At 44.6% G+C, this 14,947-nt stretch overlaps 1 pseudogene; it reads left to right on the top strand.

The window, feature by feature from the left end:
* Positions 1 to 3,958: 3,958 nt before the first annotated feature.
* Positions 3,959 to 13,880, top strand: LOC148011518 (uncharacterized; annotated as a pseudogene).
* Positions 13,881 to 14,947: the final 1,067 nt, after the last annotated feature.

The following is a 14,947-nucleotide window of genomic DNA, read 5'->3' as shown; positions in this document are numbered from 1 at the left end:
TTAGGGATTTCTTGTTCAGATCTGTACTGTGCATATGGATGCAAGATAATAAGCGTCCAGCCAGCAATGTGACTAGTATGTTGGATTTCTAATTCTTGATGATATGGTGTACTGCTCGTGTTTGATGATATGCTGAATTGCTCTCTCGCTTTTTAATGCTCTGGTTTTATACCACTTGCATGATATGTTGGACCTCTACTTCTTGATGGTATGCTGCTGAACTGTGCATGTTTGCAGTAGTCCCCAACATCTAGTAAAGAAGTTTCCAATTCCTAAGAAAGAGTAGAGCTGGATTACATTCACCCTGCCATTCACCCGTCATAGCTTTGATTCCCATCTTGGCTGGTGGCAACGATCTCTGCATCCCCTGCATCTACTTCATGACCTCTTGAAAAACTGGTAATCTTTGATTCTAACATGCACATATTATTTAGGTTCCAGTTTTCCAATTCCCATCATTAGTGTGTGTGAAATAGAGAGATTGAGAGAGAGAGAGAAAAAGAGAGAATAGTTTGTGTGTCAATGTCTTTTTTGTCTTTTTTTTTACTCTTCCTTCCTCATTCTCTCTTGTATGGTTGTTTTGATTAGAGATCTGATCATTCATGTCTCTTGTATGGTTATTTTGATTAGAGATCTGATCATTCATGGCATCAAAAACTCACATAAAGGTGTGTGATCATGGGAGTAACGAGAAGAAGGTGTTGGGCTACGTCAGAGTGATGGCAGATTGCACTTATAGTGATATACGTCAAGAGATCATCCAAGATGGCATTGTAAGTGAATCATTCGAGTTTGTTATTGAAGATGAAGACTGTGATGGAGTATGCATATTGAATGCATTACAAGAGGAGCGTTGGAAAATTGAGAATAGCAAGTGAGTTGGCATAAAGAGGTTATCAACCACGGTGGATGATGGAGGGTCCTCAAAGCGTGTTTGTAGAAGCTTAAATACTTCCATGGAAGCTACTGCTATGGATGGGATGGAAGAGGGCGATCAAATAAGGGAAGCGGGTGATCATGGTCGGAGAGTCAACATGCTCAAGAGTGTTTTAGTAACACAAGAAGCGCTCAAAATTTGGGAGCTCCAATGTGAGAAGGTCCGCAAGAAGTTGAGTGAGAGAAAGCCATCTAGAGATGATAAATTTCAGCTCATCACGGAAGATGTCAATGACCAACCTTTGATTCGAGTGTGGTGCAATGAATGTGGGAGTGCTTATGGATCGGGAGTGACTAGTGGCAAGCAATCCGCATACTCATGCTTGTCAAACTTCATGAGATTTCACATTCTAGATGGTCAAGCACATAAAAAACGATACTTATCTAACTGAAGTTTGAGGTTTGATGCATTTTCTACTCATGGTTCTCATGGAAGTACTCCAAAAGACGAGAATGATTCTGATGATGCAATAATAATCTTGGCAGCTATTGAGGAGATGAATAATTTCAATAGAACTCATGAAGGTAAGAATCAACTTCTTGTTTTATGTTGTAAATTGTAATATTTTTTTGTAAAAGATATTTGTTGAATCATGTAAGACAATTCTTAGTCCCTTATTTTGGTTCCTTTTTTAAGGATTTTTGCTTGTGCATATCAGATTCAATTGTCAGCTACGTTTCTAAACTCTTATCAAAATTTTGTATCCTCATGTAGGGGCTGATTTTCAGTTGGTTGAAGCAACTTTACATGACTACAAAGATAAAAATAGTGTCAAAGTTGTGTGCAAATATGATGGGAAGTGGCTGCACCTATGTCCTCGAGGTTCAGATTTGCAGACCATCCTAACACAACATATCAATGCAAAATCTCACATCAATGCATGGAGCAAGAAGACCACAATAAAGCAATCATCTTCTCTCTTCACAGGAGCTAGTGGGCGACCTAAAAAGAATTTTGAAAAGGATCCATGTCAACAAACTTTGGGTGCATTCCTCGTATCAACCAAAGAGCATGCGGAGGTGGCTTCCATCCATGCAGGTGATTCAAGCTCTCATTTATTAAATCTGTGTTGGGGATTATGGCAGTGTAAACTTGATGTTAATGGTAGTGAGGTTGATATAAAACCTTTTCTCCAAGACCTAAAGATGGGTGAAGAGTGGTTTTGTGAGCCACATACAAAAGCTACTTTATATGATGAGGATGTTGAATACAGGATAGATGGATGCTTTAGGCATGTGTGCTGTCTTCGGATCTCAAGAATTGGAATTCCGTTTGAAAGTTTCACATGCGAGTATTGTAAGAAAATTCCATCTTGCGCTGATTTTCGTGGCAGAATGTATCGGGAGGGTAGTGCAATTGAGAAAAGAGGAGAGAGGCAAACAGGTCGAGGAAGGCGATTGGATTACCTTTCTGGTGCAGAGCTTAAAAGCGTTGTAGTTGAGACAAAGAAAAACTTGCGAGAGGCCAAGAGAAAATTATGGTGGTTGAAGGCAAAGATTGTGGTGCTTTCAGTGAGAATCAGGTCTTTAAAAGAAGCAAACTATGAGGCTATTAATAGGAAGGATGTGCAACGTTTTTGCAATAACATTATTGAGGCTCATAGGCAAGGAAAGTTTGGTGGCAAATTAGCTTTATGGGATTTTCTTCAAGACATTGCAAATAATGCATTAAGATCGAAAAAGGGGCAAAGATATGCAGAATCCTCAAAGACCATTTTTGAGGTTGCAAAGCTATGGGGTGGGCCGCGCTTGCATGATTTTCTAAGTGTAAACCTTGGAGGGCCATCTTTGTCAACCACAAGGAGGCAAGGAAGAAAGGCAACTCAATTTCAATCCGGAGAGCATGAGTATATCGTTGATATGGTTGGAAAGATATACAAGGATGTAAAGTCCAAACATGGAATAGCATCACGGGTGCCATTCATTATTGTTGAAGATGAAACAACCATCAAGCGTCGCATCAGGTAAAAACTTAGTTGAATTTCTCTTCGCTTCAGTTTTAAAATTTATTTATGTAACAAGTCCATGGAAATAAAGATGTTAAAGTGGAGCTTCATGTTTTTGCAGATGGAATGCGAAGGATGACACTCTAATTGGGTTTTGTGGAAGAAAGGGAGAGGATCATCAATGCTCCTCAAATGATGTTATCATTGTTGGAGATGGAGCACAAGGATATGAGACAATAGTGGATGCCTTCCAAAATCACGTAGTGGGACATTATGCAAGAATGCTCATTGTCAACCCGCTTCATGAGAGTCTTCCACGGTTAGCTCTTGTTGTGCATTGCACTTGTAATCGCTTTGATAGCGATTTCATCAAAGCTCAATGGAGTCTTGTGGAGCAAATGTGGAATGCAAAATGGAAGGATTGCCTAGGGCCAATAATTGGACATGCTTCAGATGGTGATAGTAGACGTCGCAAGCTTATGCTTGAAGACTATTTAGGAAAAAGTGATAGAAAGTTTGGTATCAAATGGGATGGATGGAAACTCAAAGGCAGAATCATAGGAGACAATGTGTATGGACTACATGATCAAGATTTTGTGCATTGTGGAAAGAAGCTTGTGAACCCTCTTGATAGTCCTATTCGACAACTAGCGATTGGACAAGTTTAGATTACACTCAATCATGTTGCTTTGGTCTATAATCATTTCTCTATCGATCAACACAAGTTACGAGAAGAAGATATACAATGAAACGATCAGCAAAATTGGAGAGCAACCCAAGTGATTGTCTCTAGACAAGTTCAAAAATGTATGATAGAAATGCAAAAAAAAGAGAGGAGCATGCAAGGGACTGGGGCATATTTGCAGGTTGTTGCTGATTATATAGTCATTTTTTTGTCTCCACATTTAGACCTGAGAGAGCGTGTGGTGCTTGCTAGTAAAGTGGTCTTCTTCTTCAAGTTGTGGAGATTATGGATTCATCATCATTCTACATACACTCTTAAGAAAAACTTCATTAGCAAAGAGGCTTACACAGATACCCAGCTTTCTTGTCATTTTGTGGTTCTACTTATAAAGATGTTTCGGGATTTCTTCCCAAATCTCAAGTGTCCTTTACATCTCACAGGATCGGATGCAGCAGAAATTTATTTCAGCAAGATTGGAGGTATGGTTGGGCAAGAAAGAGCATTTGATTTTGGAGATGTTTTGCATTGTGTTGGAAGCTTGAACAAGATTACCGTGCATGAATGTAAATCAAATGGGGTGACTTTTTCAAGGGCACATAAGAAACAAGAACACATATGGAAGGATTTGAACAAGCATGAAGGCATTTTGGAAGCAGATCTTGGGAATTACGAGAGCGTTTCCTCTGATGAAAAGTTGATAGATGCATTGAAAGAGGGATTGAAGCGGGCACAAGATCTTTGTGAGTCATTGGGGATCAAACCTAGCACAATCGAAGGAGTTGAATGGTGGACAGAGCCTTGGATAGATACACAATCAATGTGGTCAAAGATAGATGCTGAAATGGGTGACGCCGATGAGCACGATGACTTTGTGGAGCCTTGCGGTGAAGATAGGCCATTGAAGGCAGCGACGGAGATGACGAGGTCATTGCTCTGAGTGAGATTCGACATGAGGTGGATGGGATTCTAGATGAGGCAAGCATTGAGGATGAAAACAAGACTATCTCGCCCGTGGTGGAGGTTGACAAGAAATTCATCTTCAAGTCTACTTTGGTGAGTCAACTCAATGGAAACTCAACACTATCAAAAGATAGGTTGACAAGGGTAAGACAAGGAGTGTATTTCAGCAATGAAGGAAAATTAGCATCAACAACCAATGGAAATTTCTTTGGAATAGGGTCAGATTGTGCTGTTTATTTCTACGATGACACATGTGGAAACAGAGACACAAATTTCAAGAGAAATGGAAAAGCCACAAAATTGAAGAAGATGCAAACTCTTCATAGTACATGGTATCTTGGAAGAGTCCAAAAGATGCGAAAGAAGGTAGGTGGCAGGTATGTAGATTACAAGCGAGGTCTTGACTTGGTAGATCGACCACAAGGGATGGAGGTTCAGCTTGGTTGGTATCAGAAGGTGAAAGGACACCATACATACTCTTATGATGTGACAGACTTAAACATGGTTGATATTGAGTCAATTATTGCATTGGCACATTTAACATACAATGAGGCTACTGATAGATATGTTCTTGATCAAAATGATTATCGAATCTTTAACGATTTCTTGAAGTCTGCTGGTTAGATGTTTATTTAAATCATGTAAGTATGGAACCATTTGGTTGTAATTTGTGTTTTAGTCATGTTATAACACAGGTGACCTTATTCTTTCCATTTTCATATGATTGCAGGCAACGAATCCTCCACCTTGCAAAGTGGGGAGGAGTTGGAATGACATGAGTTGGATTTTTGTGGGACTGAAGTGTTTTTTGGGAAGGAGTTGGAATGACATAAGCTGAATTTTTGTGGGACTCAAGTGTTTTTTGTGGGATTGAAGTGTTTTTTTGTGGAATGACATGAGCTGAATGACATCCACTATATGTTTTTTGGGAGAGCAGGTAAATTCCAACCATTGTCTCTTGGAAGAATGGGGTTTATCTCGTATAGTACTCTAGTTTTATAGTAGCCCAAATTCAGATTAGTTTCACGTAGCAATTGATTGTGTTATTGATATTTGCAGTACAGGTTCGTAGCAGCATGTATTAAGGCCTTTAACGATTAAGGCCTTCGACGGTTGAATTAATGGGCATGTACATAATATTTTGCTAGCAGCTCTCAAGGACCTTTTGGTTTGGCCAAGTCGGGCAGTTATACCAGTCTTTCCAGGTGATTACAGGTATAAATGAATTACCCTCCTTCTTAAGTGAGTTGTATAGGCTAATATCTGTCAAATGCTTCTCTCCAGTATGCAAGAATATCTAAGAGGACAACATGGTGAAGGTTCCTATCAGTTGTTTTGTTCAATTGTTGATTTAGCATGTCAGTAACTAATCTTTCTGTTGAGTCATCTCTAAAAAGTATTTTTGACAGTGATCCGAAAGCAAGCTATATGGGCCATCTCTATATTCAGCTAGTTGAAGCAAGAAATCTGGCGAATTCACTGGAAGATTCTGTGAGAGTGCGCAGCGAAAGAAGAACACGAACACAGAGGAGAGGAGAGAGGAAGCAGAGAATGAAGGAAGAAAGTCTGCACTGACTGAGATGAATGCTGAATACACTGGAATGGACAGAACAGTCCCTGCACGCAGCCCGGAGCGTCAGTGAGGGAACTAGGATAGACTGGAAGCAGAGGCAGCACCAATGCCGGAGACGGAGACGAAGGGAGCAGTGCTGAACCTGCAGAGCATGAATGAGATGAACGCTGGACTGACTGGGGGGGCAGCTATAAATAGCCCCCAGCCGAAAAACTGGCCGACCAGCTAAACTGGCCGACCTAGCCAGATCTGGTCCGACTGGCCAGATCTGGTCCGACTGGCCAGTTCTGGTCCGACTGGCCAGTTCTGGTCCGACTGACCAGAACTGGTCCGACTGCCCAAAATAATGGGCAGTCACCCCAAAAACAGCCCAGATCTGGGCTGTAAAATGCCCAGGGCTACATGCTGACTAAAGCAGACTGAAAACACACTGACAGAGCTCCTCTGTCTCCTGTCAGACTCTGACAGGAGCTCACAACCAGGAGATGACAGACTGAGACTAAATAAGAGCAGGCTAACACCCCCTCTCAACTCCTGGGAGAGACTGAAGACCCAAGAACCGCATGTGATGAAGCAAAGAAGCCTGAGGCAAAGGCTTCGTAAAGAGATCAGCTGCATTGGCCGCCGTAGGACAATAGACCACCACCAGCTCCGAATCCACGATCCGCTCTCGAACATAGTGATACTGAACCTCAATGTGCTTCGTACGAGCATGAAACACCGGGTTCGTGGCCAGAGCAAGAGCACTCTGGTTATCCACGCGCAGCTCCGTAGGTCCGGTCTGGGTAAAGCCAATCTCCGCGAGTAAGCGACGGAGCCAAACTGCCTCCATAGCGATCGAACATAGGGCCCGATACTCAGCCTCTGTAGAAGAAAGTGCCAGTAGGCTGCTTCTTGCTGCTCCAAGAGACAGCACCAGAGACAAGGGTGAAAGCATAACCTGTAGTGGATCGTCGCGAATCCACATCACCTGCCCAATCAGAATCACTCCATCCAGAAAGGGTAATCCCATCTCCATACATGATCCCAAAGGATCGAGTCCCCTGCAAATAGCAAAGAACCCGCAAGGCCGCCTGCTAGTGATCCTGGGTAGGAGTCTGCATAAAAGAAGACAATAAAGCCACCACAAAGGAGATATTCGGCCGAGTGTGAAGCAGCCAGATAAGAGAGCCGACAAGGCACCTGTAACGGGTGGGATCGGTAAGAGGAACTCCAGCAGTCAAAAGCTTGGACTCAGGGTCCATAGGGCATGAGATAGGCCGACACTCAGCCATATCAAACTCCGAAAGAAGCTCGGAGATGTACTTGTGCTGCGAGATAAAAATGCCCTGTGCCATCTGATAGATCTCCAGACCTAGAAAGAAGTGAAGGATCCCTAGATCCGTCATGTCAAACTCCTGCTGTAGAATGGACCGTGTATGCTCCACCTGTTGAGTGTCGCTCCCTGTAATAATAAGATCATCCGCATACAAGATGAGGAACACCGAAAGATAATCCACAACCCTTAAGTAGAGGTTGGGATCATAAGCGGAGCGCGCAAAGCCACTCTGTAGAAAGAAGCGGTCAATCCGCTGGTACCAAGCACGAGGAGCCTGCTTTAGGCCATAAAGAGCTTTCCGCAGCCTGTAGACATGATCCTCCTTCCCCTGCACAAGAAAACCAGGAGGCTGTGAAACATAAATCTCCTCCTCAAGAACGCCATTCAGAAAAGTAGACTTGACGTCCATCTGATAGACAGGACAACGGTGATGAGCAGCAAGAGCCAAAAGCACTCGGATGGTGGACATCCTAGCTGTAGGAGCAAAAGTCTCAAAGTAATCCAACCCTGCACGCTGGGCAAAACCCTTGGCAACAAGCCTAGCTTTATGCTTGTCCAAGGAGCCATCTGCAAGATATTTGGTCTTAAAAACCCATTTCACACCAATCACCTTCCGTTTCGCGGGACGCGGAACAAGCTCCCACGTATGGTTTCGCTCGATGGAGTCGAGCTCGGCCTGCATAGCCTGTCTCCAAATATCCTGTGCAAGAGCCTCCTCCATAGTGGAAGGCTCGGAATCCTGAAGAATCTGTGACATAAGAGCATAGTTCACACATAGTGAACTGTCCCGCTGGGCCTGTAAACGGGCTGATCGACGAGGACCTGTAGAAGAAGCAGGAAAGTGAGTAACACCTGAATCCTGCATGAGCCGGCGATACCATAAAGGAATCCTGAGAGACTCCTTCTGTGAGGGAGACCAGGGGGTCTCCGGAACCTGTAAAGCACCCAAATCGGAGAGGGACTCCCCCTCACCGAGTGAAGGTAAATCCTCCGCATCTGAAGAAGGCTGTATATCCCGTGAAGATCCCGAAGAGGCGGTAGAAGAGCTCGTAGTAGACGAAGGCACATCCACCATAGGAGAGTCTCACGAGTTCTCGTAGTGATGAGGCTGGTGTAGAAGACATCATAGCGGGGTGATGGCAGCTGAGTCAACAGAATCATCGCCATATCCTCAGACGATATCAGACGACCAAGAGAGGCGAGCTCGCCTCGCATGTCCTCCATCTTCGTGATGTGCTCCTTCATGGAAGAAGAACCATCAAGACTGAGCATCCGCAACTTCTTCTCCAGGGAAATCTTGTGGGCAAATGTCTTGTGCTGATACAAAGACGCAAGCTTTGTCCATACTTCCGCCGCGGTCTTTAACCTGTGAACATGTACAAGAACAGAATCATGGAGACTCATAAAAAGAAAGGAACGGGCTCGAGAGTTGAGCCTATCCCATAAGGCTGCACGGTCCATAGAGGTGCCATCGGACGAATCCACAGGGGGTCGGTCGATGGGCGAAGAAACAAGATCCCACAGATCAAAGGTATCAAGGATGCAAGCCACCTTGCATGACCATAGGGAATAGTTGGAACCATCCAACTTGTCTTCCTTCGGAAAGGAAGGGAGAATCGGCACCTGGATAGAGGGAATCAAGGAAGGCATCCGCACAGTTGATGCAGTCTTCACTGAAGAAACCTTCGCAGTAGATGGAACCCTCTGAGATGCATGGACTGAAGAAGGACGAGTGCGAGGAGGTTCATCCCGTTGTCGAACTTCACGATAGTCCCGCCTCCGCTCAGAGGAATGATGAGAAAGAAGCTCATCCTCTGAGTCTTCAAAGCCTGAAAACTGGTAAGACATCTTCCAATCTGCAAAATACCAAAGAAAGTTGTGCCGCTGACGAAATAGGACCAACAGTGTGGTCACCAACCACCAAGATGCAGGCTAAAAGTGCCTACAGCCACCTGGATCTGCAAAACGCAAATAGATCTGATGGCGAACACCAGAAACGAGACCACCAGCACCGAGAACTTGCCCAGACAGAGGTCGCCTGTAGGATAGGAGCAGACAGGGTAGAAGCGACCTGCAAAACAGCAAAACGCAGCTGTAGGAGGGTTGCCCTGCAGCAGAGGAGGTCGCCTGGCAGCAAACGCAGGGTTGCTGCGTCACTGGATGACGTGGCAGCCCCTGTGTATAGCAAACGCAGGCTGTACAGCCTTCTGATGCAGTCACCTGGCTGGAATAGACCTATTGGCAACCTCCTGAAGGAATCGCCTGGCTGTTGTGGGACTGTGGACAGCAGCAGTAAGGTATTTCTCTCGTCCTCCGTGCTCTCAATCAGGCGATGATACCATGTGAGAGTGCGCAGCGAAAGAAGAACACGAACACAGAGGAGAGGAGAGAGGAAGCAGAGAATGAAGGAAGAAAGTCTGCACTGACTGAGATGAATGCTGAATACACTGGAATGGACAGAACAGTCCCTGCACGCAGCCCGGAGCATCAGTGAGGGAACCAAGACAGACTGGAAGCAGAGGCAGCACCAATGCCGAAGACGGAGACGGAAGGAGCAGTGCCGAACCTGCAGAGCATGAATGAGATGAATGCTGGACTGACTGGGGGGGCAGCTATAAATAGCCCCCAGCCAGAAAACTGGCCGACCAACTAAACTAGCCGACCTGGCCAGATCTGGTCCGACTGGCCAGATCTGGTCCGACTGGCCAGTTCTGGTCCGACTGGCCAGTTCTGGTCCGACTGGCCAGAACTGGTCCGACTGCCCAAAATAATGGGCAGTCACCCCAAAAACAGCCCAGATCTGGGCTGTAAAATGCCCAGGGCTACATGCTGACTAAAGCAGACTGAAAACACACTGACAGAGCTCCTCTGTCTCCTGTCAGACTCTGACAGGAGCTCACAACTAGGAGATGACAGACTGAGACTAAATAAGAGCAGGCTAACAGATTCGACCCCTATGTGATCTAGCAGTTGTTTGCAAGTCACTGTGAAATTTTATATCACTATCAAGGTCTCCTTTTGTAACACAAGAGCAGGTGGTTGGTTTTTTTTCAGAGCTGGGCTGGCTGTGCAGCAGCCTGAGTATGAAACAGGAGTGGCTTTCAGTGGACAACATTGACAGGCGGAGCAACCTTTCTGTGCAGGAGTTTATCACAAACTATGAAGAACCGAATGAGCTAGTAATCATAACAGATGCATTATGTAAGTGGCCAGCCTTGATGAACTGGAACAAGGAGTATCTAGTGAGAGCAGCTATTTGAATTAGCCCAAGTTTACAACTGCTTTTTTCCTATTTTTTCTTGCAGTGTAGCCTGCAATTGGTTCTATGAGCTCACCGCACGAGAGGAGAGGGCGTCTGACAGATTGGCAGTCCTGCATGGCTTGCCGAAGTTACAGAGTAAGCTGCCAAATCCAACCAAAGAGGCTGATGGAGGAGTATCTTGGAGTCCCTCACAAGTGTATGATAACTGTGATACAAGAGGGGGTTGTTCTGCTATAAATGAAGCTGTAGTTTCACAATGTACAAGCCCAATGCCACTGCCTGATGAGCTTGCAGCAGTAAGCCCAATGAGACCGCCACAAGGGTACCCAAGCAAAGGTCTTTCACAAAGAGCTTCTCCTAGAAGGTGGTCTGCCTCTCCTTTAAAAAAGGTTCAAGTTGGTCGATTTGGGAGCCGGCGGGCCGGGTCGGTCGTGATTCACAGTATCAATTACTTTTCTGAACGCCAGAGTAAAGAGAGACACCATGTTATGGACACCAGTAGCAGCAACGATGGTGAAGAAAAGGCTAAGAGCTATACTCTAGATGAGCCAAACTAAGACTAATGGAGGAAACTCTAGAGCGTAGAAAAGCGGAGATGGATGCCCAAACAGCCAAGCTCAATGACAAAGCTCATGCCAAGGCTCGTGCTGCCAAGCTGCTTGCCCTTTAGGCCAACTTGAGGGATATGCAAAGACTCCAGGTAAAGATCTGGCTGAATTTGTTTTGGCATGAGATTTTGTCCATAGATTCTAATGTGTTATGAATATTTGACATCTGTTGGCAGGAGGATGGAATGGTTGGGCATGGCAATCTTCAACCATTGTTGACAAAGGATTACTCGAGGTCTGATAGTAGTCCTCCCTCTCCTCCCTTAACACCCCGAGTGGTGAAAGAGCAGGCATTGACACCAAAAGCTCATAGGGCAAAGAAGGCGGTGTATGCATCTCAAAAGAACTCAAGCACTCCTGGGAGCTCCAGACGAATAGTTTCCATCTCCCCTAAAACCACTCCTTGAGGAACTCTGGGGTAAGCCATTGGTCCAGAGGACCCCTAGTTCCTCAAATGCCCCTGAGAACTCTCTTTCCTCCTTGGTTCCTTGCTTTTCAGACCCGAAGAATGAAAACATGAAACCATCTCCAGGGAAGTTGTCGGGCTCTGCGATAGTGCTTTCCAAGGTTGCTGGGATTCCTGCTCAGCATCCAGGAGCAAGCAAGGCTTTACAATCAGGACCAAATGGCAGTGTACCCAAAAGAAGTTCAAGGGTAGAGAAGAAGACCCGACCAAGGCAAACCAGGCAGAGTTTTGTGACAGGTGAATTAACAGATCCATCTCCTATGCCTGAAGGGGAGGTCTCCCTCTCCCTCTTGAGCACTGAAACTGACATAAAAGTGGAGGCTCCTATCATGAGCAAGATAAGGCAAAGTTCTGTTGCTCCTATTCAGGAAATGAAGCCCTTTTTGCGCAAAGGGTCTGGCATTGGACCTGGTGCTGGGCCAGGGATTGCAAAACTGAAGGCCGAAGCAGTGAAGAGTTCTGACGAAGATGTCCCAGGAACTCCTACAAGAATTTCTGATGAAGAGACTCATGCATCTGCAAGGAGCGTCATGGACACCAGCGATGGGGAATGCATTCCTGTGGAAGCCCCAGTTGCAGATGCTTCCTTATCTTCTTACAAGGAGGAGGAGAAAGGGAAAGCACAGACTCTAGAGCTGTCAGATGTTGATGTAACTCATAACTCAGATGGTGGCTTCTTTGCTGTATGCGAAGATGCCAAGGCTACTGAACTTTTGAAGGATGATAAATTGCCACACGTTGAGAGGGGTTGTCACATTGTTTCATTTCCCATGGAATTGGGCACTAATGAACGTCACGATAGTAAGTTTGCATCTGAGCCAGACTCTGTACCTCACACACCTTGGGATGAAGCAGCTGGAAAGGGAGTGCCAAGTGCTACTTTGTCTCAACTTTTCTCTGAGAGTACTGGCCAGGTGGTGCATATTGCATCCTCAGCAAGTGGTTCTGCGTCATTTCGTGCTAATCTAGCAAGTGGAGAGCAATATGCGCCCAGAGTCTCTCCTATGAAAGCTGCCTCTCCGGCTAGCTCAAGTTTGAAGCGTCTAGGCGCTATCATTCCTGACTACTTCAGTCCCTCTGCTGCTACCCTTGTGGAGTCCCCAGTTGGAAGTCTTGCTTCTCGGGATTCTTCTGGAGTTCAGTATTCTTCTGATACGGATCTCACTCACTCACAAAAGAAGTTGGGCTCCTCTCAAAAGTCTATAGTAGTGATCGTTCCACCCAAAGAACCTGCAAGAGGTTTCAAGCACTTGCTGAAGTTCGGTCGAAAAAGTCGTGAAACACCAGATATCATTGTGAGGGATGGTGTATCTGCATCTGCCCCTTCAGAAGGTGACGACGAACTCAAAGAGGTCAACAAGGAAGCAAATAAGCACTCCTCTAATATAATACTCCAAAAACTGAAGCTTCAAGAGAGGCTTATAAAAGATTATGGTAGTGGTAGTCATGCCAGTAACACAGACACAGGACCAGGTAAGCTCTATTGTTCACTTTACTGTTTGTATTATGTATTTCTTTGGTATAAAAGTTTCACAAGAATAAGTGGAGCCTAAGTGAAGGAGGTCAGTGGCAGTTATATTTTAGATTCCATCTTATCTTTTTCATTTTTTTAAAATGCAGACCTATCTGTACAAAGCTCCATTGTTCCATCTAATTTTAAGCTTCAACATGATCATGCTCATGGGAGTACAAAGCTCAAAGGTAGCTTCTTCTGTTGATTTGCATTGATAGCTTTCCACTAGACGAAAGTTGTGTAGCTGAACATATTTCTTTTTATACCTGTTACAGCACCATGATCATTCTTTTCTTTGTCGACTTTTCGTTGCTGTAAACTTGGGCTGATTCATGATGAACATAGACTTGATATTTTTTACACTGTTGAGCAGGAGCAATCTTCTCAATGTATTAGACTTTCTGAAGCGGCCAAATTCTGTCAACTGGTATCAGGCACAAGAGACCGTGTAAATTTGCATGACAAGTTCAAGAGCTTGTATGTCCAGATGTTTCCTCGTTCTATTGAAGAACTGGAGAGTAAAGCTGCAGCAAAAGCTAAGCAAAGAAATGCTGGCTCATTTCGGGACACAGTGATGGATGCCAAAGTTGGCAACTTCAAATTTGGTTTCTGAAATGCAGTTTTTTAGTGACCGCTATGTTTAGGCAGGTAATACTCTCTACAATCTTCCTGGTGCATGGTGAGAAAACTAACATATTTGCCTTGAGTTGTATCATGTGATACCTTATTAGGTTCGTTGGCATGCAAAGTCAACTTTGTACCGATTATCCCATTTGCCTGCTGGTGGCATAAAAAAGTTCTCTTTGGTGCTCAAATCATATGCAAGGAAATATATTGAAGTCAAAAATTTATATTTAGCAGCCTCATTGTCTTCATGTCTTTGCCATGTAGTAGCGTATTATTTTTGTAGCTTCATACCCTAAATGCTGAGGGTGGTTGAGATGTGACCAAAATGTCAGTGTTGATACACTCGTCATTTTCTTAATGTTGGCCTCTACTTTGTGTCTCATAAGAACAGGAAGAACTTTTTGCAATCTGAGTAGGGACTCCTGCTTTTTCGAGCTCTTGGCATCAAGGGTTGAACTATGGAGTGATCTCACAAGGACACACTTGCCTCTCTTCTCTATATGGAATGCTGCGCTTTCTTTATTATTATTTTTTTACTCCATGGCATGCCCAATGCAAAGGGCTGATGTGTTTCACCGCACTACGTTTTACAAGATGGACAGTTGCTTCTTATTGTTGTATTGGCCCTAATAGCATGGATTTCAACCTGCATAGGTGTTTTTCTTTGTCCTAATGAAGGTTCTCAGTCAAGGTTGGAAAGCCACTCTCTAGTTGCAGTATCAAATACATTTGACAAAGATCTGCAATCAGACGAGCCAGTTTTTTAGATTACTTTTGAACCGAGTGCTTTCAAGTGCCACATACGATGTTAAGGAAACTTTTCACATAAAATGTCTTCTCCATCCAGTGCCTCAAGTGAATGGGCCTGGACGATTCAGCAAAAGCCTCGACACATGTCCCATGGACAAGAATGGTCTTTCTCTGAATACCTAGCTAAGTGTCGTTGGAGGGTCCTTTGCTAGAAAATGTCTCGATGGGTTGCATTTAAAGGCTGTGTTAGCTTGGAACTAAGTGCTAGAAGTGGGCCTGAATGATTATTGCAGCTCTGACAAT

This window comes from Lygodium microphyllum, chromosome 28 (genome assembly GCF_053477565.2).
Source record: "Lygodium microphyllum isolate KBCC chromosome 28, Lygodium_microphyllum_v1.1.10, whole genome shotgun sequence".
Taxonomy (NCBI): domain Eukaryota; kingdom Viridiplantae; phylum Streptophyta; class Polypodiopsida; order Schizaeales; family Lygodiaceae; genus Lygodium; species Lygodium microphyllum.
Note: the sequence above shows the minus strand (reverse complement) of the source record. Positions and strands in the feature narration are given on the sequence as shown.